The sequence below is a fragment of the Oryctolagus cuniculus genome, chromosome 13 (assembly GCF_964237555.1).
Source record: "Oryctolagus cuniculus chromosome 13, mOryCun1.1, whole genome shotgun sequence".
NCBI lineage: Eukaryota > Metazoa > Chordata > Mammalia > Lagomorpha > Leporidae > Oryctolagus > Oryctolagus cuniculus.
Window position 1 is genome coordinate 92,988,796 of NC_091444.1, and position 23,516 is coordinate 93,012,311.

Consider the following 23,516-nt stretch of genomic DNA (forward strand, 5'->3'; position numbering starts at 1 on the left):
GAGAGAGAGAGGGAGAGAGATAAGGATATATGTAGAGAGAAATGGATGGGGGGGATAGAGAATTAGAATCTTCCCATCTCTTGTTTCATTCCTCAAATGGCTCCAAAAACCGGGTCTAGGTCAGACTGAAGCCAGGAGCCAGAATCTCCATCCAGGTCTCCTGCATGGGTGGCAGGAAGTGCAGCACCTGGACTGCCATCCTCTGTCTGCTGGGATGCACATCAGCAGAAAGCTGGATCAGAAGCACAGAGACCCAGACTAGAACTGACACTCTGATATGCAGTGCAGGCACCCTGAGCAGGGACTTAACCCACTGTACCACAATGCTTGCTCCTCAACATTTTATTGAACTCACCAATTGATCCAGCTGACCGTAGACTCTTTACAGACATTTTAAAACAACAAAGGATTTTTTAAAATAAATATAGAGCTAGTTATATTTTCTATTTTTATTGTGTCATGTTTTTGTAACTTGTGCTTTCCGTGTAATCTGTTCATTTCCTCTATATTGCTGAATTTGGTGGCATGAAGTTTTCCCTAGCATCTCTTTGAATTTATTCTGTCTTATGTTTATACTGTAGTTTGCAAAAGATCACTAACTTCTTGACAGAGAAACAGGGTGAAGGGGGCCAGCGCTGTGGCATAGTGGGCTAAGCCTCCGCCTGCAGTGCTGGCATCTCATATGGGTGCCAATTTGTGTCCCCACTGCCCCTCTTCTGATCCAGCTCTCTGCTATGGCCTGGGAAAGCAGTCGAAGACGGCCCAAGCACTTGGACCCTGGCACCCGCATCAGAGATCCGGAAGAAGCTCCTGGCTTCAGATCAGCCCAACTCTGGCCATTGCAGCTATCTGGGGAGTGAACCAGTGGGTGGAAGACCTTTCTCTATGTCTCTCCCTCTCTATGTAACTCTGCCTCTCAAATAGATAAATAAAATCTTAGAAATAAAAAGAAAAATAGGGTGAAGACACTTCCAGATTCAGATTTTAAAAACAACTCTCAAAAGTCAACTGGAGATTTTAATTTCTGAAAGAGTTATGTAAATCAGTTAGATAAATAATATTCTATTTTCAAGAAATGTAAAAATAGACAAACGAGGGGATGGTGGCTGCACTAGAGAGAACAGTAAAACCACATCCACAAGCTAAAGGTATGACCTAGTGCCAAGGTTTTTTGAATTGTCAGAATTTGGTACAAGCGTAATGAGCGATAATGCCAAAAAGGTGAATCTAACTCAAACATAGAACACTGTGGTGAGCAGGCCAAAACATCAGGAACAGATCCCATAGTCAACAAGGACTCCCGAAGTCTTTGATTCTGCTTTTGGGATAGAAGCAGAGATATAAAGACATATTCCCATGTGTATATGACAGTGCTTTCTAAACAGTGGTAGGACCACTGTAGAAGAGGTGAAGAGGTGTATTTAATGAAACGCAAATGCAGTAGTATGTAAAAATACAATAATCATGATATGTAAAGAAAATGAATAAATTACAGATGCAATAAAGAATAGATACAAAAAAAAAATAGAAAACCATGAAGGTGATTGGAGGGTGGCAATTCAAGGGCTTGGTTGCAGTGTCTTTGAGTGACTCTTCAGTATTTAGAGCGACAGTAACAACAGTCAATGTTTATAAAACACTAGCTATGCATTGGGAACTTTCCTGTTTTGCTTTACAATAATCCCTGCTACAATCCTATTTGATAGGTACTATTACTGCATTTGACAGATGAGCATGTTAAGCAATGGAGCAGTAAGGGAACTTGCCCAAAGCCATTTGAGCTCAGAGGTTGTGAGGCTAGGATGTTGTTCATAGTCCAGGTCTACCCAGAGAGAGATTCAATGAAACACTGTTTAACTCAATTTAATTACCATCTCCTCTGTGCCATCTCTTCGGCCAGGGTTGAGCTACCCCTCTACTTAGACTTGTTTTGGGAATCTTCTCAGTCCTTGAGGTAACCATTCCCCATTCCCCAGATAACTCCTTAGAGATGGCCTCTCAGCAGCTGCCCATCTATCTTACAACTCTGTCTTCCTAGCCAAGGCCATGGTGAAGATGGTCAACTGACCCAGTGGGAGCCAATCCCATAATATATCCTAGAAATCTGCAAGTAAGACCGAGTGAGTCTCTTGTGCTGTGGTGTGTGCACACATCACCAAGCCACAATTGAGAACTGCATGATGAGTGATTTAAACATAAAATCAAGACCACAGAGCATAGGTAGAAAACCAATGATAGAAAGAGAATACTCTTTGAGGACCTAATAGATTTCCATTTCCAAATTCCATCTCCTCTGTTTCCTTCCAATAAACCATATTATACTGTGTCTCCTGGAAAGCCCGGAGTAGACTTTGTTTGCAAATTTCTGGACCCTCCAAGGAAGATCCTTACTCGGATACTCCCTAGTGTCTAGTGATCATTCAGATGCAGTTAATTCATGTGTAAGATGGCCTTATTGGGTAGAAGGAAAGCATCTGAACTTTAATTTTCTGTTTGTTAGAGATGGAGAGAGAGAGAGAGAACGAGCTGGAACTCAATCCAGGTCTCCCACATGGGTGGCAGGAACCCAATGACTTGAGCCATCATCATTGCCTCTCAGGGTCTGCATCAGGAACTGGAAACAGGAATTGTGCCCAGATATGGCATGCAGCCATCTTACCACTAGGTTCAACATCTGCTCTTGAAACATCTGCATTTTGATCTCTTTTTATCTGCACCTCCCCAGGCTGTGCCAATGCCAAGCTGTCATTTCCAACTCTTTTTTAAGATGCAAAACATTCACTGGTTGATTCATTTGTTCTTTCCTTCATTATGCACTGATTCAACAAGCACTTATTGTATGCCCACTCTGTATTTTTCTAAGGTGTGAGTGAGTGGCTGGAAAAAAAAAATAAACCTTATCCTCATGGAGCTTGCGTATTCTTGTTTACAGAGTCTGATTCAAGCCTGAATCCATAAAAATAGCCTATTAGAAGGTGATAGGCTTCCAGTACAGGAAGATAAAAGCAAGGAGGAGGATGATAATCTGAGGTGGAAGATGAGTAGATTAAGGAGTGAGCTACACAGATACATAGCATGAATGTTCCAGAACAGGTGTAAGTGAGACTCTTTAAAGAAGCTCAAGGGGGGGTTGGTGTGAGAACCCAGGAAAATAGGAAGAGGAGTGATCGGAAGTTCAGGGTGGTGGAGCCTGATGGGGGAGTTCTGGGCATACCCAGGGGACTTTGAACTTTGCTCTGAGTGAGAAGAGGAATCCTTGTGGAGTATCAAGGGTGACTCTGAAAGGTGCTTTTCCCCTTCACTCAGGCTGTTGTGGGGAGAAGGGCCTGGTGGAAAGTGGACAATGGGAGTTGGTAAGGAGGCCATCACTGTCCATTAAGTACCTCACCCCAGTTCAGTAGTAGTGAAGGCTCCAAGTCATCAGAATTTACTAACAAATTGGATAGTGTCCATGGAAAGACGGCAGCACTGGAAATTACGTTATATCGAATCTCATGTTCTCTCTGTGAATGCCATAAACATTTGAGAACTGAAATGGACTTTCAGGCCACTGTCAGCATCTTCAAATATTAAAGAATGGTACTAATAGCAAACAGGTACTTAGTACTACCTGTGTGCTAGGTGTGGTTCTTAGCACTATCTATAAACAACAAAATGTGATCTTCATTTTGTTGTTATCTGATTCCTCACATTATTCCAATATGCGATGAAGAAGGAATTGGACATAGAGATAGAGAACTTAGAAAATGTTCCTTAGTTCAGATCTTTAAGACATGATAAAGTCAGAATTTGAATTTGATATGAAGCCTATTTTGCAAAGTAGCTATGAGCAGCTAATAAGGAACACACAAGGGACTTCCAGGTTTGCAAAATGTGTTGTTACAAAATGGTGTTGTAGCAATGCAAGATATGATTTTTTTTCTCGATAGTGGTAAAAATGGGAAGAAGAAGATGAAAAAAGAAAGAACATGCACATCTGATATATGGTATTCCCATCTTTGGGGATGTTACAACTATCTGACTATCTAGTTAATTCTATGTTGACATAACTTTTTTGGCTTAGAAAATCAATATACCATTTTTCTAGGCTGCAGTCTGACAACGACCTATGGCCTGAGAATGAGATTACTTACAATCAATCTTGGCTTCCCTGCTGGCGAATGTGCAGTCTCCAAGCATGGCACCTGCAGTTGAATAACACATCCCAGCTCTGGCGGTTCTCGCTTCCAGAAGGTCTTGCCTGATGACGCTGTTTCCAGACCACAGGACATGCTGCAGGGTGTGAGTGTACAAAACACTCTGGTTGCTGCTACAGGCTATGCCGATCCTAACCAGTGTATTTCTCCACCTGTTGTGTCGTTTGTAGAGAGGCATGCATTCAGTAAACCCCCAAGGATGCAGGTACAATTTTGCTGTGTAAAATATCCTTCCCTAACTTTGTTAATCTATTCTAGAGTTTGCCCCAGAGGAGATGTGTGCAGCGCTCTTCTGTGATTCAGCCTTTGTCTTTCTACACAAGAGAAGGGAATAAGCTTGCAAAACATCCTGCTAAATGTCACTCCTCTCATTTGGAAGTTGGTGATGAGAGGGCGATGTTGACCCTTTATCTGATTCTCCAATTCCCACATTCTAGAAAAACAACTCGAGATCTAATTTGCCTAATCATTTAATGGAACCTGAAGTAAGACAGGTGACAGCGAAAGTCAAACAGTGGGAAAATTAAGTAAGAAAAAAGAGAGAGAAATAGTTTTACAAAAAAACACAAAAACTCCACTGAAAGCGTTCAAATTTTTCTTTTGCTCAGGGTTAATTTCCCTGCTATTTAAATTGTTCACAATATGTAATTGTCTGACACAAACGACACCATTCACACATGTATTCATTCATTCATCCCTCCTTTCACAGAGAGAACATTTATAAAGTGCATACACCATGCCATGCATAGTACTGCATGCTGCATTTCCATGGAGATGTAGGAAAAAACTTCATTTCATGTCTGAATCGTCTTATCGTCACTCAATGTAACAAAACAAAACAGGCATTCCCAAAGCCCCTATTGTACTCATGCCAAAAAACCAGACCTTAGTGTGGGTAGGGTAGGAAAAACTCTGAGAACAGAAAAATCAAGTTTCCTCTAACACGATTTGTTATTCGCTTTCCATCACTGCTCTTTTGTGGGGGCAAGTACAGAGAAAGACTTCCATGGATCTTCTATTGTTGCTTTTTGTCGAAGTCCTAAGGGTGAACACCTCCCCAATTAGTACTCAAATCTGGGACAATAAAACCTTGGACTCTCTTGACTAACAAAGACAACAACAAAAGCTTTTATCTGTCTGATAAATTATTAATCATTGCGATATATCTCCCTTGACATCAGTAAAGCCAGAAAAATCAATTTGTCGTAGTCCGGGGTGTGTTCCTGACCGATTTGCCTTGTCATGTAGGTCAAACTTGGATTTGATGCTCTGATAACCAGAATTGTAGAATGCAGTTGGATTTCTCCTGTGGAACACAGGTTTAATAGGAAGCCCTGGGAAGCAGGGAGTTCTGGGAGACCCTGCAGAGCCAGCCCCTGTACCTCCAGTGGGTGAGGCAGAAGAAATACCTCAGCCGGTGCCGCGGCACACTAGGCTAATCCTCTGCCTTGCGGCGCCAGCACACCGGGTTCTAGTCCCGGTCGGGGCGCCGGATTCTGTCCCGGTTGCCCCTCTTCCAGGCCAGCTCTCTGCTGTGGCCAGGGAGTGCAGTGGAGGATGGCCCAAGTGCTTGGGCCCTGCACCCCATGGGAGACCAGGAGAAGCACCTGGCTCCTGCCATCGGATCAATGTGGTGCACCAGCCGCGGTGGCCATTGGAGGTTGAACCAATGGCAAATAGGAAGACCTTTCTCTCTGTCTCTCTCTCTCACTGTCCACTCTGCCTGTCAAAAAAAAAAAAAAAAAAAAAAAAAAAAAAAAAAAAGAAATACCTCTAGGAAGCACTGAAGATCCACAGCAGCTGTCCCATTGTAGTTGTTCCAGTTGGGAAGGGAAATAGAAAGGAAGGTATCACATGCTTTGCACTTGCACTTCTGGACAGTTTTGCCACAGCAGTTGGTGAAAAATAAGATTTTTCCCCCAAGAGGGAATATCAGAATAGAAATAGTTGACAGAATAGTGTAGACTCCAGATGTTTTTGAGAGGGAGAGGGGAAAGGGGAAGAATGCTTGATCTATTTCTTGGAAAAAAAATAAAAGGCAGCAGGCAAGCACAGTTAAAAATAACCCTGAGCTGGGTTTTAATTTTTGCCTTGCTGCTTGCTGTTTTCTTGGATAGAAACCGGTCCTTGGGGCCAGCATTGTGTTACAGTGGGTTGAAGCACTCCTTGGCATGCAGTGTCCTGTACGGGAGTGCTGATTCAAGTTCCAGCTTCTCTGCTACTGACCCACAGTCTTGATAGTGCACCTGCGAAGTCCGTGGGTGATGCTCAAAGTGCTTGGGCTCCTTCCGTCCATGTAGGAGACCAGGGTGGAATTCCTGCCTCCTAGCACAGCCCTGTGTGTGGTGGGCATTCAGGGAATGAATCAGCAAATAGAAAATCTTGCTCTGTCTCTGTATCTCCCCCTCTCTCCCCCTCTCTAGCCATTTATTCTGCCTTTCAAATAAATAAGTGAATCTTAAAAAGCAAAAGAGAGAAAGACACCAGCGCTTGGAACAAATGGCCAGAGGAACATTAGCTGCTCCCTTTGAACACCAAGCCTTGTAAACAGCCCAGAGGTCAGGGTGTATCTCCAAGGTTGTGAGGGTCTTGCAGAGTGGACGCCACAGTCCCATCTGCATGTGTGCCTCCAAATGGCCCCTCAGCTGCTCCAGATATACAACTGTCTGAAGGTTTACCCCCCTGGATGCCCCCCGGGCGCAAATGGACGGTTGCTGAAGTGAGTCATTTTGTGTTTGCTCTGAGTAGCTCTGGGACATAGCTTCCTCTGAGTTTACCAGGCAGGCAGGGCAGGGAACTGCTGACAGCAAATCTAGGAAAAGACATAGCTTTCCCCGGGGCAGATTAGAGCAGTTGTCAGCACCTGATCTCTGTCTGTTGTCCCAGACGGACTCCACGGAGGACAGAGTTGGTTGTCAGACAGAGACTGGGTTCAGATCTGTGTCACTGCTTAGCAACTGCATCTTTGGGCAATTTACATGATTGTACATGTCTCGGTTTCCTCATCCATGAAACGTGCACTAGATGGATGTAAAGATTGGGTGAAATAATCTGGGACTCCCCACCCAAAGTATATTTCAGTTACTATTTGTTGAGTAACAAGCCACACACCAGTCTTTAGAATTCAGAGGTGTTGAATGGTATTCTGCTCATAGATTCTGTGGGTCAGGAGCTTGAAAAGGCACAAAGTGACAGCAACATCTCTCTGCTCCTCAGTGTCCAGGACTGTGGTCAGTGCTGGTGTCATGTGGGGGCGCCTCCAGTCTCTGTTCAAGAGCTGATGGCTGATGCTGGCTGTTGCCTGGGACCTCAGCTGGGCTTCTGTGGGCTGAATTGTGACCTTGTCTGAATTTTTATGTTGAAGTCCTAACGCCCAGCACCTCACAATGTGATAGGATCTTTCGAGAGGCGATGAAGTCATTGGTTAGCCCTAATGCAATAAAACTGGTATGCTCAGAAACATTCACACCTGCTGGAGGGTGAGAGGAATGACATGGGAAGGCTACCTACAACTCAAAGAGAGAGGTACTGGGAGGAACCAACTTCACAGACAGCTTGATCTCAAACTTCCAGCCTCCAGAATCATAGGAAAATAAGCTCTTGTTCTGTAAGCCAAGAGTCTGTGTGCCTTATTGTGGCAGCTCTAGAAGACAAATGCTGTGGGTCACCTAAAAGAGCCCCTCATATGGTCAAGCCTTCCTCTCAACTCAGCCCCTCGGGTGGCTGGAAGCCTGTGTGATGAGTCAGGGCCACAGCCCCAGGTTTTGGTCACAAGGAGGTGGCACATCACCTTGTATCCTGGCTGAAGAAAACACAGTCACACGTGGTTGTGTGAGCCAGGAGCCCATCCATATGCCAGAGGAAGGAGGTTACAAGCTGCTTCTTGATGCGGGAGTGAGGAGGCTCCAGAAGGGAATATGGGCTAGGGAGATTATGGCAGCCATTAAAAGAATAACAAGACACATAGCATTGATGTGATTCCTGGGCTTCACATTACATCCAGGAAGCTCCACTTCCCAGGAGAACAAACTGCCAATCTCCTTACCATAGCCTGTGTGTTAGACAAAGCAGTCCCCAAACCCTTCCCAGAAGTCATCGCACTGAAGACTCTTTGTTCTTTAATAAAAGCCATGGAAGCATGCAGCGAGAGATTTCCAACTCTGAAGGCTGAGCCTGGGATTCCGAGTGTCCCTTTGTGGAGGTTCATGCAACTATCTCCATTCCTTGTGATGCCTGAAAGACATTCGTTCCTTCATTTATTTGATGATCAGGTATTTGTCAAATATCTAGTATGTGTCACAGAACACATAAGGTACTAGAGTGAAAAAACAATAACAAAACGGGCCACACTTTTCCCAACCATGAGACTTATAGTCTAATGGGGAAACAGATGCTATAAAATTACACATGCAGGGTCCAGCGCTCTGACATAGCGGATAAAGCCTTGGCCTGCAGTGTCAGTATCCCATATGGGTCGCAGTTTGAGTCCCGGCTGCTCCACGTCTGATCCAGCTCTCTGCTATCCTGGGAAATCAGTAGATGGCCAAGTCCTTGGGTCCCTGCACCCACATGGGAGACCAGGAAGAAGCTCATGGTTCCTGGCTTTGGATTGGCACAGCTCTGGCCATTGCAGCTAATTGGGGAGTGAACTAGCAGATGGAAGACCTCTCTTTCTCTCTGCCTCTGCTTCTCTGTGTAACTCTGACTTCCAAATAAATAAATAAATCTTTTTAAAAAATTACACATGCAAATAAATTCATATTATTGACCATAATTATTTACTATGAGTTATGGAAAGTCCTCCAAAGGAAAGGAAAAAGCGAGAAAGTGTAACTGACAAACCTCAGGTATAATGTCATCTTTAATTCCTAAAGAGATCTGTGATTCAAGGTGTTTACAAGACTGTACTACCCATCAAAGTATCATGAACTATATAACTATAAATATACAAAATGTTAGTGTTCATATGGAGATGGTATAGAATGAGCTGACACTAGAGAGAGACAAATGCCTGAACGGCAGGCTTCAAAGGTGAGAGGAAGGGGGTAGAATGTACTCATGAGAGTGGGTCTTTCTAAGATGCGAGCTCACCTATACCTATATTGGGACAGAAGATAGGAAACAATTTAAGATGATGCACAGTAGAAAATCTGAGGCCATGTGTTGGAGAAGATTAGGGATCGGCGGTCAGTAGAAAGATAGCAGGATCAGTGTATTAGTATGTTCTGATATGGTTTGAAGATTGGTAGAGGGGCTGGGGCCATGGCTCACTTGGTTAATCCTCTGCCTGTGGCGCCGGCATCCCATATGGGCACCGGGTTCTAGTCCTGGTTGATCCTCTTCGAGTCCAGCTTTCTGCTGTGGCCCGGGAGGGCAGTACAGGATGGCCCAAGTGCCTGGGCTCTGCACCCACATGGGAGACCAGGAAGAAGCACCTGTCTCCTGGCTTCAGATTGGCTCACTGCCAGCTGTAGAGGCCATTTTAGGGGTAAACCAACAGAAGGAAGACCTTTCTCTCTGTCTCTCTCTCACTCTCTATAACTACCTGTCAAATAAATAAATAAAAAAAAGATTGGTAGAATAGGAATGCTAGAAGGATGGAACCAGAGAGGGAGGAGAGCCTGTGTAGAAAACAAGTTGCTTAAAATTGAGATTAGGAAGGAGTTCAGTTATGACTAATGCCAAGTTCTGCAGCAGGCCTGTGGGGGTGAGTGGGATGAAGGAAGTGAAAGGCCAGAATATCAAAAGCCCTCCCTTTTCTCAACCTATTAGCAACCCTGGCCGGAGCTGATAATTCTGTCCTCTTACATACTGTCTTGCCTTGGCTTCTGATGCAACTCGTCCTCCCGATTTCCCTTCTATTATGTCATAGGTGGATGCTCCTTCTCCAGTTCTTCATGTCTGCACGTTTCCAACTTAATACCCGGGAAGCTGGTCCTGGGACTCTCCTCCCTGCTTCTTTCCCCTCCCCTGAGTTGTTCCATTCTCTCTTACAGTGCTCACTGCGCCCTCCGCTGATGAGCATGACTGTGATATAACGAGCCCAGATCTCCTTCCCCAAATCCAGATTCTTCTATCCATTTGCTTACTTACATTTTCATGTGAACCCCATATGTCTCACACTTAATATGTTCAAGACAAAATCAATCTGTCTCTTGATGCATCAGGACTCTTCAAAATGTTCACAGAAAATGCTTGTTTTGAAAAATTGTTTCACAATTTTTTTGTTTTAAAATAAATTTTTTTGCCATTTTCCACAGATTTTTAACATTTTCTCATGTTTGTTATCTATCAGTGCGTAACAATATCACCAATAATTTAGTGCCTTAAAATATTAATGCACATTTGTTTTATTTTTAGTTTATAAGTAAAAGTTGTATGTTTAATGCACATAACATTATGTTTTGATAAATATGTATACACTCATCAAAAGATTGCTAACTCAAGCTACTTAAAATCTACATGATCTCAACTACTTATTCTTTGTGTGTGATGAGAATACTTAACAATATCTCAGCAATTTTTGCATATACATTATATTCTTTAATATACTCACTATAATGCACAATAAACCATCAGAACTTACTCCTCCTACCTAACAGAAATACTGAGCCATTTGACTAACATCACCCCAACACCCCCATCCAGGCTCTGCACTCTCTACTTCTATGAATTACACTTTTTTTTGCATTTCAAGTGTTAGTGAAATAATGTGGTACTTGTCTTTCTGTGCTTTTCTTTATTTCATTTAACATAATGTCATCCAGGTTCATTCATCTGTTTTAGCACATGACAGAATTTCTTTCATTTTAAAGGCTGAATTATATTCTATTGTGTATATATACTGCATTTAAAAAAATTCATCTATTGGTGGACATTTAGCTTGATTCGATTTCTTTACTATTGTGAATAATGCTGCAATAAACATGGAAGTGTACCTAGCTCTTCAACACACTGATTTAATTTCCTGTGTGTGTTTAAGTGTGTGTGTCTGTGTGTGTGTAATCAGAATAGGATTGCTGGATCACATGACAGTTCTAATTTTAATGTTCTGCGGAACCTCCATTCTGTTTCCTTTAATGGCTATGCTAATTCACATCTCCACTAACAGCAATGCATGCATATTTATGATTCCAAAGATTTTGATCAGGGTTTGCGCAGGCAGTAGCAAAATCCTCAGCATCATGGTCTTACCTATTTATAATCCAGGTAGATTGTTTTATTATTTATTATTGTTTTATCATTTTATTGGATGAGACCCATCCTGTGCTCTCATCCGAGACTCAACTGGGGAAGGGTATGCATCCAAGCTTCCTTGGTTGTTGGCACCATTCATGTCCCTCCAGGATGCTAAGCTGAGGCTCTTGGTTTCTTGCTAGCTATCAGCAGTCAGGTAATTGTTATATGGTCCCCTCCATAGGGCATCTCACAAGTTTTTCACAGCCAGGAGAGAGCATTTTCTAACTGGAAAGGAGTCTTACATAATCTAATCACATGCATATAAACACCTAATTCTGTCATCTTTGCCCATACTCTGTTGGTTAGAAGGAACTCACAAGTCCTGCTTATGGGAAGGAGGGCAGTGGAGAGGTGGAAATCACACAGAGGGTGAATGTCTCCCTGGAGTCAGTCAGCTGATACATGCTTCTCCCACAATCTTCCCACTCAGGGAATGGGAGCCCAATCCTTCCAAATATTCAGGTCAAAGCTGATCCTTCCAAATGTTCAGGTCAAAGTCCTAAGTTTTCTCTGTCTTTTACACCCAATTTCTATTTAGTTGGCAAATTTGACAGACACTCCTTGGACTGTGTCTAATGCCTGGCCGTCCTTCTTACCTATCTCTCTCTCTTGTCCTGGTCCAAGCTCCATCATCTCCCAATGGCCTGGGCACAATCACCTCAAGACTTTTCCCTTAATTTTGCCTTCCCCACTTCATAAATCTCTCAAACTAGCAAGTGGAAGAATGATACAGAAAGTAAATCAAAAGTAGATCATGCTTGCCCTGTGCAAACCCTCCAGTCTGCATCCTTACAAGGATCTGCAAAGCTTCCATAGCATGGTCTTCTCCCATCCCTCCTTCCAAACCCTTAGATTCCATCTCCTCTGCTAGCGCAACTACTGGCCCCTCCTTTGTTGGGTTTAGTGCACCTGCTCCTTCTGTCTGGAGCCTTCTACCTACCTTCAGCTCTTTGCTCTGAGACTTTCTTCTCTGTGTGCCCTTTCCTGAGGAAGCTGTTCACAGCTGCAGCACTGCACCTCTTTTCCCTGCTCTGTGTTTCTCACGGGCTCTGTCACCTTCTAGCACAGGTAATCCTGTTGTCACCTCTTTTGTATGTGGTCTGTCTCCCACCCTAGAAGGCAAGGCCAGGACGGCGGATGTACCCTCATACTGTATTCACAATCCTAGCACCTGGGGCAGAGCCTGGCACAAATAGGTTCTGAATATCTATTTGCTGAAAAAAAAAATCATGTAAAGAACCCAACTATATAAATCATAGGCTGTTCTTTGGGTTAAAAAAGAAAAAATAATCCTCAAGAGTCACTTTTTTAGGTAGGCTTTTGAACGGACAAATTTTCTCTACTACAGAGTTAGTTCTGCACCTGGTAAGTTGTGTAATCACCGTACATATCATTGTATGTCGTTGAATACATTTTAAACCTCTCAGCTCATTTTCTCTTCATTTCTTGGTTCCACTTAGAGATGGCTAACTGAATACTTACTGATTCCTGTCTTCTCTGCCATCTATCCAATCTTCTCATGGCCAACCGAATTCAGCATTTGAATTCCAAGGTGATTCCAGTATCCTCCACGGGTATACATCAACAGTCTCTGGTCTCATAGATTCTCACACTTTAATTCATAAATAGTCCCAGTTATTCACCTGTAAAGTGCAGGCACTTGGCACTGTAGTTAAGAAGACATTTGTGTTAGCACATCCCATATCAGAGTGTCTGGGTTGGTATCCCCACTCTGCTTCCAATCCAGCTTCCTGCTAATGCAGAATCTAAAAGGCAGCAGGTGAAGATAATTCAAGTGCTCCAGTCCCCAGCACCCACATGGGACATCCAGAGTGAGTTCCTGGCTCCTGGCTTCAACCTGGTCTAGCCCTGGCTGTTACAAGGCATTTGGGCAGTGGACCAGCAGGTGGATGATCTTGCTTGGTCTTTATCTTTTTCTCTTTCTCTGTCACACTATCTTTCAAATAAATAAGTAGATAAGATATTAAAGCTAGCAGTCCTCATTCTGGCATGACCCCAGTCAGATTCTCCAAGAGGTATTCAGCTCTTTGGTAGACATTTTCCCAAATCTCCTATATTTTAACAGAGTATTCCTCCACACCATGAGTTCACCAAGTGATGTAAATTAATTAACTCTTTGTAATATGCTTACAACAGTACCTGCCATGGTAAATGCTATGTAAGTGTTTGAAAATTGAATTAAATTAAAAGAACTGTATATAGTTTGTCTACCCAACATATCCTCAGATCCTAGGCTGGAGTGGGTAGTCTAGACATAGTGGCTAAGTTCATGAAGAAACCCTACAATGTATGGATGGAAGGTAACAAGGAAGAGAAGTCATTAGGTGAGTCATAAAAGGCCTGGTTTCTAAAATATGTTTCATAAAATGACTTCGATTGCCCTCAGCTACACGGCCTGACCCTCCACCCCCAGCAACAGTGATGGGGTATTTGCTTTTGTGAACAGAGGCCAAGAGAGTCTCAGGTCCAAAGTGACTCCTTCTAATTTTCTGAACTTGCTCCGTGGAAAAGCCAGCCCTGAGATGGAGAGCAGGAAGCTGTGGGAGTCCGGGCACATGTGGGATGGGGTGGAAACTAACTTGGATAAAGACTTTGAAGAGGTTCCCAGGAACAGTCTCTAGAGCTTTCTAACAGCCCCTCTCTCTATATGAAGGCAAAAGAGCTATAAGTGTAGGAGTCTGGTCAGATAGCACTTACTCAGAAATGTGGACTGAGAGATCCCGTTTTGTTAGGAACAGGTGTGGGTATATAATGAGACTTCTAAAGTGCTCAAAACAATTAGTTTTCCTAAGCAGGTTGAGTTACACACTTACAATCTTGTTTACCCTATTCATTTGCTTATCTAGTAATTTTTGCAGTTCAGGGCTTGTTGGAATTATCACGATTTGTGAATTAGTGGGGTCTGAAGTAACAAGATTTTTCAGTTCTTTAATTATATATCGAGGTGACAGGATAATTCCCTCATTTAGAGCAAGACAAAGGGAATTAATTAAAAATGGAAAAATGAGACACAGAGGTTAGAGATAGGAAAGGATTTCCTGTCTATGAAAGTGGTTTCACATTAAAAAAAAAAAGCACAGGGAGGTTGAATCATGATCTGCAAAACTCTTTGACAATAAGTTCTATTTATGTTTTTTTTGGCCTTGTAGATTTTTGTGCACAGCAGGCACAGGTTATAGGAAATCTCTTAAGCCTCCAGGCTGGTGATTTTATTACAATCTTTTTTTTTTTTTTTTTTTAAGAGAAGAGCAGTGAGATTGTGTTGCAATTATCTACAGCCAGAGAAAGGGTCCAACAGTCCAACAGCAGGCTCATCTCTAAATGGAATGACTAAAAATAAATATTCTAAGAGCTATCAACTGCTTTTATGCTAAATTTGCTTAACAAAAAAAAAAAAGAACTCAAACTAGACTTTTCTTTCACACCTAAACATTCTTTCCAGTGTCAGTTGAAATTTTTCTCCCCAATCTTCTAATAGAAATTAGGGAGTGCACCAGTTATTATGATGACCCGCTTTTCTTTTCTTTTTTCATTTAAAAGTTTAATTTTTTTTTAATTTTCATTAATGTAGAGAGGACAGATTTAATGTATTGCATAGATACAATTCTTTTTTTTTTTTAATTTGGCAGCTAGCACTAGTGAGAGAGAGACAGAGAGATAGGTCTTCCTTCTGTTGGTTCACCCCCGAAATGGCCACTACAGCCGGCACTACATCGATCCAAAGCATGGAGCCAGGTGCTTCCTCCTGGTCTCCCATGTGGGTGCAGGGCCCAAGCACCTGGGCCATCCTCCACTGCCTTCCTGGGCCACAGCAGAGAGCTGGACTGGAAGAGGAGCAACCGGGACTAGAACCTGGCACCCATATGGGATGCCGGCGCCACAGGCGGAGGATTAACCAAGTGAGCCACGGTGCCGGCCCCCGCATAGGCAGAATTCTAAGAAGACAACCACACTTCCCTCCCTTTTCCCTTCCCTCCCTCTCTCAATCCCCTCTCTTTCCTTCCTTTCTTTTTCTTCCTTCAATTTTTACAATAATATACTTTTAATTTACTGTATAATCACAGGTTTAATGTACCCCTAACTATGATGTTCAACAAGTAAAAAGTAGGAAGATCAGTGTTACCCAGGAATACAGACAAGGGCTGTAAAACAAGAACCATTAGATCTTTATTAGGTATGTGAGTCCAGAATTGTCGTGTCCTGGCCCCTGAGAAGTCTGCCCTGGCTCCCCAGGGCTTTCAAAGACTGTGATCAGGGGGCCGGCGCTGTGGCTCACTTGGTTGGTCCTCCGCCTGTGGCCCCGGCATCCCATATGGGTGCTGGGTTCTTGTCCCGGCTGCTCCTCTTCCAGGCCAGCTCTCTGCTGTGGCCCGGGAGGGCAGTGGAGGATGGCCCTGGTCCTTGGGCCCCTGCACCCGCATGGGAGACCAGGAAGAAGCACCTGGCTACTGATCGGTGCAGCGCCGGCCGTAGCGGCCATTTTGGGAGTGAACAAACAGAAGGAAGACCTTTCTCTCTGTCTTTCTCTCTCACTGTCTATAACTCTACCTGTTAAATTTAAAAAAAAAAAAAATAGAAAAGAAAAGAAAGAAAGACTGTGACCAGTGCAGGCTTCATGTGGACAACACAAAATCAAGAGCCTGAATTTGACAACCTCAGGAGTTTTCCAACATGGGCATTGGTAACCATTAAAAATCAAGGATGTTGCAACCCCCCTGAACCAGTTGTTAAACATTCACCCACACATCAAACCCCAGTCCCATCAACCCAATCATATTCACCCAGTAGTTACCCTGAGTAAAGAACGAGGAGTTCATCTACTGACATAAACCACTTGTACGTACTATTGCAGAATAAAATCTGTTTACAGGCAAAATGAAGCAGCATTTGAAGTTGTTCTACAACACTGCATGTTACTGGCGTTGCTGAGGAGATACAACATCTCTACATGTTGCAAGCCAGCTATCGAGTCTCAGGATTCTGCAAAAAAATTCAGTGATCACAACATTTTACTCTAAGAACGCAACACATTCGTCTCAAGAAATGCCCTAAACACATAAGCCATAACATGAATGGGAGCCAGGCTTTAAGAACCTGGGGTTTGGGGCCAGCATTGTGGTATAACGGGTTAAGCCATTGCCTGTGATGGTGGCATCCCATATGGGCACTGGTTCAAGTCCCAGATGTTCCACATATGATTTAACTACCTGCTCATGTGCCTAGGAAAGCAGTAGAAGATGGCCCAGGTCCTTGGGCCCCTGCACCCACGAGGGAGACCCAGATGAATCTCCTAGTTCCTGGCTTCAATCTGGTCCAATTGTGGCCATTTGGGGAGTGAACCAGCGGATGGGCGATTTCTCTCTCTCTCTCTCTTTCTCTCTGTCTCTCTCATCCCCCGCCTTTCAAATAATTAAAATAAATTTTAAAACAAAACAGATTTTGGGTCTTAGCATTTCTACAAGACTGACTTACATCCTCAACTGGTTTGATATTCTATCCTAAGCAGTCATGAAACCAACTTAATCAAAAATTAGTTTCATAGAGCTTTTTTTTTTTAACCCAAATGTTATTTTTAACTAACAGGTGATATTATCTATTCATATAGTCTGGAACACTGTTTACATTTTAAGAGTTTATTTCTTTGTTGTCCCTTAGAAAAAGAGATGTGTTTCCACTTACTACTACAACAATCAGTGTTCGCTACTTCCATTAAGTTTATCCTATAGTTTTCATTTTTTGTTATTTTAAAAAGGAAACGAGAAAGTGATAGATTAAGATTCCAGGTGTCCACAGAAGCCACTGAGATGAGAATGCTGACCATCTCAGTGCCCTGAACACCACCATAGCCACTCCCTCCCACTGCCATTTTGCAGCATTTAGAACTGTCTCATTCCTAGAAAGATTTTTTTAAAGGGTTTTTTTTTTAAATATAAAAGACAGAGTTACAGAGAAAGAAAAAGAGAGAGAGAGAGAGAGAGAAATCTCCCATTTACTAGTTCACTCCCCAAATGGCCACAATGGCCAGGACTGGGCCAGGCCAAAGCTAGATGTAAGGCTCTTCATCTGGGTCTCCCACATGGGCAGCAGGGACTTGGGCCATCTCCCACTGCTTTCCCAGGAGCACTGGCAGGGAGCTGGATCAGAAGTGGAGTAGCTGGGACTCGACCTGGCACCCATACGGGACACTGGTGTTGCAGGCCGTGGCTTTACCCACTATGCTGCAACCCTGGCCCTCTGAGAAAGATATTTTTAAGCTTAGGTACAAGAAAAAGTGTTCATTGACTACAAGGTAAGCAGACAATCCATTAATATTTTGTAAACGTATTAACTCACTATCTTAATTAGGTGAGCTTTTCTGTCTGCAATACTTTGTTCGAAAACACACACACACACATACAGTAAACCAACCAAGAAAATCTTGTTCTATGCCCTGACAAATATGATTTAGAGAATAGTATGATGATACAAGAGATCTACAAGTGTAGGGAAAATGTGTATTATGAAAAAAAAAAACACATGCATTTCTAAATCTTTTTCACCAAAATAAACTCATCTTTTAACTCCATTTTCCCTGAGCTTCTTGAGGTCCCTTCATGTATTTATTTTCCTATCCACTCTTTCCTTTTTGGTTGTGTAGCAGTAGCCTCTGCTTCTATTTGAAATAGGCACTCTATTGCTATTGGGCTTGGCAAAGAGACTAAACATGGTATAAAATGTTGCCTACTGCGGCAGGTAAATAAACACTCTTAGTATCAAACATGTTTTTTTCACAAAGAACAAACTTCTCTGGTCCTTGGAACATTTGCAGGTAACTTCTCCCGCCTCAGTACCAGCTTTCCCAAGCAGTTTCTAAATGTGACCCCTCCCCCACCCGTTTTATCCTCTACTACCAACTCACTACTTTTGGTGTTGTTTGGCAAGTGCCCAGTTTATAGTCAAGAGTCCCTTTTCTATCCTCAGTTTTCTTTTTTTTAAAGATTTATTTTATTTACTTGAAAGACAGTTACAGAGAAACATAGAAACAGAGAGAAACTCCCCAGATAGCCACAAGGGCCAGAGCTGTGCTGATCCGAAGCCAGGAGTCAGGAGCTTCTTCCAGGTCTCCCAAGCAGGTGCAGGGGCCCAAGGACTTGGGCCATCTTCTACTACTATCCCAGGCCATAGCAGGGAGCTGGATCGGAAGAGGAGCAGCCGGGACTAGAACTGGCGCCTGTATGGGATGTGGGCGCTTCAGGCCAGGGCTTTAACCCACTCTGCCACAGTGCTGGCCTCCCTCATTTTTCTTAGTCCCTGAAACATTCAGTACAGCTGCCTTCTTTGTCCAGAAACCCAATATTCTGAGAGCATCCTTGATATCACCCCCTGGTTTGCCAACCCCTGCCCCGCGCCAGTACCCATTTCTCATTCTCTATGCATGACATTTCATCTGTAAATGTTGGCGTGCCCTGAATCTTGGCTCTGGAATTCCTGATGATCGCCATTGACTCTTTATGATTTCATCTAGTGCCATGGTTTTAAATGTCTTTTAGAAGTTTATGCCCCTCAAATTTCTATCTGTAGCCCTGGTCTGTCTTCCAACACTTTTATCCAATTGCCTTTTTGATAAATCCACTTAGATGCCCGTGGGCACCTTAAACTTAATCTATTCCAACAGAATTCTATTTCTTTTCTCAGTATTTCCATCTCAGTAAGTGTGTTAATATCTACCACTATTGATGTAAAATATGCTAAGGAGGAAGCAGCCTGCTTCAAAACACAACTCAACCTTTCTACTTCCTTCTATCTTTCCTGCTATCATACCATCCCCCCCCCAAACTGCCACATAACTTTCTACATGGTATTTCTTCCTCATTATTGTGCTTCTATAATGTTCTCTACGCATCAGTTGGGGTGAGCTACAGAGGACGGTAATCAGATCCTAGCACCCTCTTCCAAGGGCTTGTACTTACTCTGACCCTCCTGGGGTGCCACACTCACCACCACTCCATGGCCAGCTTAGTATTCGCCCATTCCATTCACATCAGACTTCTTGATGCTTCTCCAGCAACTCTGGTTTGCTTGTGTCTTAAGGCTTCCAGTGAGGTGTTTCTTGTTCCTTTAATGATGTGTTTACTTCTGCACACAGCTGCCTCCTGTCATTCAGTTTATATTCCACCTACTCAGAGAGGCTTTTCCTGAATTCATAGTCTAATGCAATGTTCTGAATTTTCATCACTACCCCATCCTGCTTCGCTTTAATTGCACCCTCTCTCCATTTCTGATATTAAACGTGTATTATCTGCCTTGTCCCCTTTTTTAATATAAACTCCATCAGATTAGTGACTTGGCTTGATCTACAGTGCAGCATTGTGTCCAGAACAGTGTTTGATATGTAAGGGCTTATTGAATATGCAGTGAATTAAAAGATATGTTAATGCAAATTCTTCAGCTTAAGTAGAGTTTAGAGTTGGACAACCATATTTAACAAAGAGAGTTCACCATGACCAGCAATTGTGGCGTAGTGGGTTAAGCCACTACCTGTGGGGTCGAGGTTGGCAGTCTGATCCAGTTTCTTGCTAATACACTTGGGAAAGCAGTGAAAGGTGGTCCAAATATTTGGTCCCCTGCACCCATGTACAAGACCCAGAAGAAGCTCCCGGCTCCTGCCTCAGCCTAGCTCAGCTCTGGCTATTGTGGCCATTTGTAGAGTAAACCAGTGTACAGAAGATTCTCTCTCTCTTTCTCTCTGTAACTCTGCCTTGTAAATAAATAAATAAATCTTTAAAAACTGACAGTCTTCACCAAGTTTTGCTTTTATCTGAGGGTCACTCACCCCTTAGTTCAGCAATTCTCTTCAACTCTCTCTCCTTGCATTCGCACATATATGTGAACATGCATGTGTATGTGTTGATTTTGTATTTAAAATTGTATGCTGAGCTGGAGGACTCCTTATGATAAGACTACAGTCTTTCAACCACTGTCCTGATTGTAAACTTAAGAGAGAAGAATCTTAGTGAAATAAAAAGAGGTTAGAGAGGGAAGGAAGGAAGGGTTTGAAGGGAAAGAAAAACAGAAAGATAATGCTTGCTGTTCAAAGAGCAGAGAATGAAATTTGGCTCCTGATTACTGGTTAATTTCATCTCCTTTTCCTATCTGAAAGATTTCCAGAAACCATGGGATTTCAAAGTCATGTTCTGTACTTGGAAACTCTGAATGATATAAATAATTCTCAGTAGGAAATAAAGTGACTGATACACATAAATAGGAAAGAAATGTTCTTGGATTGATGCTTCCAAAAGTTTTCCAGCCCAGCTTCACGTCTTGGCGTAAGAACATATAATCAAAATTCCCATGGGCTGACTCAGACCGTTTAGGGTAAAAACAAGGCCGGTTGCAACCTCTTCTCAGATTGCCAAACATGTAAATGATCTCCGAGAATTTGGCAACATTAGGTGCAAAGGGCAATCATCTAAACAGAATTCACATTCAAAGGTATGGTGAAGAGAATTTTAGAGTGGAGAATTTCACTATGATAAGGTCAGTGGAAAATGTTAAAATGATCAATAGTCATACAAATAAAAAAAAATCACAATCAGATTCTGATCTCTACACAAAGAGATCCTTATGCTCACAATGAAATACTACTTCTTCCACAGCACAGTGAAGTGCTAGATGAGTAAGTAAGAATTAATAATAGGTGGGAGGAAAATTATATTCCACTTTCTTAAATTCCCCTTATAATTCAAGGGCTACTCTTTCTGGCAAAATACTATTCTTAATAAAAACTTCACTTGGAAACTTTGTAGCTAGAAATGGAAATAAATTCTAGTTGGAAAATGAAAGATAGAGATCTCTTTGCAAGTCTTTCCTGAAAATATTGCTGTCATAGTGAAGTAATATTTCAGAGGAAAGCGTAACTCATTTTGCCACTCTATCCCTTCCAGCAGTGTCTGGATGGTGCTTGGGAGCTGAGTCATCAAATCATGTCAAACAATATCTGGAGCGCAGTTTATCATAGCAAATCTTGTTTTCGCCTTCCCGTTGATGTTATCTACTCCTTTTTTTTTTTTTTTGTGAACTTATTTTGTTGTGGACATTGTCACCATTTAAGTTTATTTATGTATAGCCTTGGGCTCTAAATATAAAAGGAAAAGGTTTTAAACCAAAACCTTTCATTATTTCTCCTACTTGGGGGGAAAATGTGAGCCAGGAAAGAAACAGACAGAGGGAAATCTTACTTAAGAGTAACCATTTTTACAGCTCCCTGCTGACTTCCTATCCTCGCAGCTCAAGGTCTTTCCCAGGGTGGATTCCACGTGTGGGCTCATGCGCACCTGCTGCTGTGGAGCACACGGACATACTCCGAGCTCCCACGTAGACTCAGAGCACATTGCTCAGAGACAATCGTCCCTGGCCAGTGGATGTGCCTGACCCAGCTTTTACAGACCCATTCTGACTCTGTTCCAAGGATACAAATAACCCTAGTTCTGTTTTGTCTCTTTATCACAAGCATTATGTCCTGGACCTTGGTAGCTATCTTTCAGCTGTAGCCCTGTGCATCTACAAGCTTCCTGTTTGCTCATCCATTCCAGTCTCAGTGGAGGGTCTTTACTGTTTTTCTTGGGACTTAGGTCCAAGTCCCCATGGCAGGGTTCTCTCCACCTTTCTTGCATGCTGGTTTGTGGGATGGCCTCCAGGTCTTGGCCAAGTCCTACTTGGCGAATACCATGTGAAACCAATCTTAGTTAGATCAATTGTTTTGCTTAGTGTGTACACGGTGCAGTAAATAATCAACATGGGAGTTCAGAGGGAGTTTGGTAGTGATGGGATTCAGAACATAATACCCCAAAATTTGGTATTTGAGAGAACAACAAAAGCAAGAAAGCTGCTCTCCATTTCCTGTCCTTATCCTCTGAAGCAGGTCATAAGATCCTTGCTCCAGAAGAACTCTCCCCGTATCTGGAGAAAAAGAAATCCTTTCTTCTGAAGACACCGAGAAGAATCGAAATAGGCAGGGCTAGCTAAGTGCCCCTCTCCCAGTTTATTACAGTTGCATTTTTATTCCAATCATACTTCTCCATGACTAGCTACTTTTTCATGAAAACTAGAATAAAATTCCAGGTAAACTAGGGCTTATCGCTTTCTCTGTGTCTTTATTTCTGGGTAGAGACTTCTGTGTCACATGAGACTTCCATCAAACAAGTCTGCTTGATGATTTTCTATGGATCTGTCTTTTAATATAGTGGCCTCCATTGTGAACTAAAATGGGAAGTGAAGATATTCTTTATCCCCTATAATAGGAGGCAGCAATCAAAAAGTTCCTCCTAAATGTTGTTTTGTGTCATGTGCCTTTGTTATTTTCAATATTTACTGTGGACAAATGACACGTTCCTATTTAAATTAAAATGGAAATATTTGTTTCAAAGTCCTACTGGAAGAATTTGTTGTTTCTTTTTCCCTACTCCATTACACACTGATCTATAGGTGTGCACTATTTGTTGATATTCAAGCCCAATCCCCTAGGTATGGAGATGTTGAAGGAGACCATTGAATAAGCAGCCCCATCGCCGCTTGTGTGTGGACTTATATCTCTTGTTTTTTGTCTTTTTTTTTTTTTTTTTGACAGGCAGAGTGGACAGTGAGAGAGACAGAGAGAAAGGTCTTCCTTTGCCGTTAGTTCACCCTCCAATGGCCGCCACTGCTGGCGCACTGCGGTCGGCGCATCGCGCTGATCCGAAGGCAGGAGCCAGGTACTTCTCCTGGTCTCCCATGGGGTGCAGGGCCCAAGCACTTGGGCCATCCTCCACTGCACTCCCTGGCCACAGCAGAGAGCTGGCCTGGAAGAGGGGCAACTGGGACAGAATCCGGCGCCCCAACCGGGACTAGAACCCAGTGTGCTGCAGGCAGAGGATTAGCCTATTGAGCCACGGCGCCAGCAACATATATCTCTTCAATGCATCATCTAATCACTACCATTCAACTAAGGCAAATGTGATTTTTTTCTTAACAACACACAAAAAATAATATTGGCATATTGTGAAAGAAAGATACAGTAAATCATTATTACTCTTTTTCTTTTTT

The 23,516-nt window shown here is 42.8% G+C and overlaps 1 long non-coding RNA gene across 1 annotated transcript; it reads right to left on the reverse strand.

The window, feature by feature from the left end:
* Window positions 1-5,973: 5,973 nt before the first annotated feature.
* LOC103352176 (uncharacterized) lies at window positions 5,974-19,556 on the reverse strand. Its single transcript, XR_007914030.2, has 3 exons — window positions 19,434-19,556; window positions 12,918-13,101; window positions 5,974-8,429 (listed from the first exon to the last, which is right to left on the reverse strand). It is a non-coding gene; the product is annotated as an uncharacterized lncRNA (long non-coding RNA).
* Between the last annotated feature and the right edge of the window lie 3,960 nt (window positions 19,557-23,516).